Below are 4,549 nucleotides of genomic sequence, written 5' to 3'. Positions count from 1 at the left end.
GGGGGGGGGGGGGGGGGGGGACCCATTGCACATAGTTGGAAGCCGGAGGGAGAGCAGTTCAGTTCCTCTTGAGCCCGGTCTCAACACACACACACACAGAGGAGCTGCATTCGGCTTGGCTTTGGACCGTTGGGCTGGGAGAACCAAGAGGGAAACATGAAGCTGTTGGGAGGAGGAGGAGGAGGAGGAGGAGGGTGGGGTGGTTTACAAGACTCTGTTTTGTAAAAAAAAACCCACGGTGGAAAAAAATGTAGATTTCTTGTAGATGTTATTATCTATGTTGTAAATATGTTTTGTAGATTGAAGCCATGGAAAGCCATGCCTATCAAAGCTTTTGACATCCAAACTAATCAACGCCTAGGCGGCTACATTCATTAGCTAGCCTTTCCTTCATGTTAACTCGTCTGCAGACTTAAAGCTTCATTTTGTCCGTTCATAGATCATTGAACCGCTGAGCGCGTGCGACCTGCATGTAAACGGAGGAGGATGTTTGTAAGCCATTTATTTACACAGAAGCCTAGCATAAAACATAACACACTGGTGTCAAAGTAGTTTTCCCCTCAGATATTGGTAAACTGAGTACTCTGTCTAGATTCTCTTCCTGTGCCCTCTCCGGGCGAACTGTAACCTCTTACTCAGGCGTGGTGAACGCCCCCTCCCCGCAGGTCCTTCACGACCGCTCACAAACGGTTCAGTGATCTATTTGCAGCTTCTGGTGGCCCTGCATGTCCCAGTCTGAAAAAAACAGTGCCTGGTGGTGTGGTGGAGTGAGTGATTTAGAAACAATTTAAGAGATGTGATGGCGTGCTGCTTTGGACCATTCCCACTCCCCCCTTCCTCTCCCCTTGGCCTCAGCCCTGCCCTGCCTCACCCCCTCTCCTGAGACTACACTTTACACCCTCCTTGTAGTTTTTTCTTTGTGTTCCAGCAGGTTTTGTTCCTCTTTTTTCCCTCCTGGTTCATTCCTTTGTACAGTCGCTAACATACAGTGGAGTTTTAAGAAGAGGACGCAGAATAAAAAAAAAAGGTTTTATTTATAAGAGTTGTAGTGACGAGCAGTAAATCACAATGATATCCATACATTTTCATTTGCACCCAGTTTAGGAGTGGTAGAATCCAGCTACAGCAGGTCAGAGGCGGATGTATGTGGATCTCCTCTTGTGTCAGAGCAGGGCGCCAAGAGGTCACAAGTTCAAATGTGAAATTATGTATTGTAATAAACATGTTCAACTAAAGTGCGCACTGGTTATTTTATTGGAGTGTTAGGTTTGGTTCATACGCTAGTGCCTTGTGGAAAGTCTTAAGTGTCACAGCCTCGTTTCCCTGCAGACCCCACGTTTTCTTTGCTCCCCACTGACCGACAACAGAAAGATCTTCAACAAGCGTCTCACGCAGGGTTGTTTTTGTTTGGCATGTCCCATCCCTCTCTTATGTTTGTTGAAGAGCAGGGTCCTAAGCTGCAAAGGCCTGTTTCCCCCCCCCCCACCATACTATCTATTGAGTCTATAACTGAACCGCACCACACATTCAGTAAAGGTGACCACATCATTGCTTTGTATATTGTTTCCTGAAGTATATTGACAAATGAAATAAAATATGCCTCTCCAGGGCCATGTTGTTCTTGGGTTTTTGATGGTCCCTTTAGCTTCCAGTTGTTGTATTGTTGGACTTCAAAAAGACATGTTTTGGGTAGTTTGAATCAGGAGTGGCTGCATGTTATTAATCAGCCCCAATGAAGAATAATAATGAATGTAGACTATTTTTTAAGGTAAAGTCAATCTCTTTCACATCCATCCACAGTGTAACCTGTGCACTCTGCTGCCCCCTGCTGGTGCTCTCATGTCTTACACTGCACACACAGAGGAGTCTGACCTCTGTTTAGAAGATTAGTGCTATCAGATCAAAGCCTCGTGCGGTTCATCTTCCTGGTATGTCCTGCTCCAGTCTCAACTTGCAAGACATTTTTGAATCCGACACACACACTGTCTATCCTCTAGTCTTATTCAGTGATTACATGGTCGGTTAGTGTGTGAGCAGCATTCTGGTCATGTCTTAAGGTGGCCTGTTTAAAGATCCTCCTCCAGACATGTATGGAGACAATGTGTGTCTGAAGTTTATTCCCAAACATTTTTTTCCACATCTACTCAGGCATCTACTCATACTTCATTAAAAGAAATCCAGAGTCTGATTATGCAAATTGTGTCCATTTCTTAAGATGTTTCCTGCTTCACTGTAAAGTCCATCCTCAGTGTAAGAAGTAGGTTTAAAACAGACAAAGTAAAAACAAAAATAGACTAAAATGAATAGAATTTTATGAGACTTAAAACATTCTAACAAGAAAATATTCAAATAAAAGCCAATAAAATAAACAAGATAAAGTATGAAAACCAGAGTATGATTGCTGAATATCAGTACAAGACTAAGAAATTACAACAAAAACAATAAAATGGTAAGAAGTACATTAAATAAAGGATAAAGGTACAGAAAACCAAGATACACTTAAAAACAAAGGCAATAAATAAGATGAGACTTTAAATAAAGATGTCTTAAGCTTTGTTGTTTCTCTGTACAGGTCACTGGTTGTACCACCTTCTACCTACAGAGGGCAGTAAAATGACTATCAGCTAGAGACAGGAAGAAAACCAGTTGAAAGTGCAGATGGGGCTTTTATGGTAGACCATAAAACAAGAATATTTTGAAAAATGTAAATTAGTCATATTTAAGGGGCATACATAAAGTTTAAATTTAAAGACACAAAACCAGTTTGGATCAAATTACCTGTAAATAGAATGTATTATAGTTGTATGTCTTACATTTCTGTTTGTTTGCATAAAACAATTTTTTCAACCTTGAACTGTTCTATAATAATATTTTTGACTTATAACTGAGTTTGTGCTGAAGAAAAGGATACCATGCATATATGTATAAAATCATAAGGATTCATTGTTTAAAAGATGCTAAACAAATACAAAATAAATGCATACAGTCTGTAAAATGACCCAAAAAAATTGAACTAATCCAAATAGATCTATGGTACATGACAATGTTTACTGTATTAATTACTTAATTAATTAATTGTAATTGTTGAAATAGTTTTTTGTGTTTGTGTGGTTTTCTTTGTATTTTGCACTTTACATATCGTCACCCTGTTAAAATAATCGCCTAACTCATTTTTTTCAAGTTTTTCAGGAAACAGCTAACAGCGCATAGTGAGGCACCATGATCTGCCACCGATTACGGAGCAAGACCGTCTCACAACCTCTCGCAATGTGGCTGGTCTGGTCCTCGTTCCTCTATTGCCCTGGCACCACTACCACAGTCTTGACCTCGGTCGTGTGGTGACGTCAGGCGGACGGCTCTTTTACCACGCATGCAACAGCGTCGATCTTCAAGGTTCCACTCAGTGCGGACCCGCCTTTGGCAGACCCATGAATCGAAGGTATCTTGCAACTCCCGTGGGGAGACACGAGAAACTGCCTCGCTTCGCAAGAGACAATAAATAACAGCCTAATCCCTGCAGCTCCCTTCACACCAGAGCGCCAGCATACCATACGCGGTACCACTCATCCGGGCGTAGTCGTCTTACACCTCGCTGCGGGACGAAACCTGATCGCACTTGAGCACTACAAACTTCTTTTACACAGCTGAAGGCTTATGCCAGACGTGTGATAGGATACAATGCGCTAATGTGGATACATCTCTTCATGAGAACAACTTAGTAGGCGGGAACCAGTGCGTTGGCTTGGTATATCCTATACTTGAGATCCTTCAAGATCGGGTTTCATCGTCTGATTTAAGATTTCTGACTGTTCTCTCTGCTTAACAGCACAGTTCACTACTACACTGTTATCACGCCATGTGTGGGCTTTATGTCTTTACACTCTTCCTTACAGATCGCAGCAAGTTTATAGTAACATTTTCTTAAAGAGTCGCTCTAGAGCACCGAGTCTTCTGATAAACCACAGCTGGCTCGAGTGCGTTTCCACTTTAAATTATTGACATCGTCCATCCACCCGGATCTGGTCTATTGTCATACTAGCAATGCCCCTGCAGTTCCCAAGAGGAAAGAGTGAGGGTCTCAGTCTGGAGAAGCAGCCCTCAGTCTCTTAAACCTGCCTTTACTTGTGATGGCATACGGTCAATCGTTCCCAAGTCTGGCCGCGACCGGCTGCTGGTCCAAAACTGGTAGAAGCTTTTTATTTTACAAACTAGCTTCATCTCAGACTGCTCTGTTGTCCTCTTTGGACTCCCCACGATAAATCAAACCATACAGGATCCGTAGATGGACCATTAAAGGGACACTCAGGCCGTTATAGGACCGCGACTGCTAAAACGTTCAGCAACTGTCCTGAGAGTCAGATTAAAAACCTGGTCCAAACTCCGATAATCAAACTCAAAGATACCTTTTATTAGCCCCTAGTATGGTCATACCTCAAAAAGCACTGGGTCTCATTTCCCATAATGCAACTCATAGCATAGTTTTATTAAACCGTCCCCTGGCCTGGCCACTCCTTACCAGACCTCTTGAGCTGTGTAACCAAAGCAGCTT

Source organism: Morone saxatilis, unplaced genomic scaffold, assembly GCF_004916995.1.
Source record: "Morone saxatilis isolate NCDOM2014 unplaced genomic scaffold, NCSU_SB_2.0 Contig0, whole genome shotgun sequence".
NCBI classification, from domain to species: Eukaryota; Metazoa; Chordata; class Actinopteri; family Moronidae; genus Morone; species Morone saxatilis.
Note: the sequence above shows the minus strand (reverse complement) of the source record.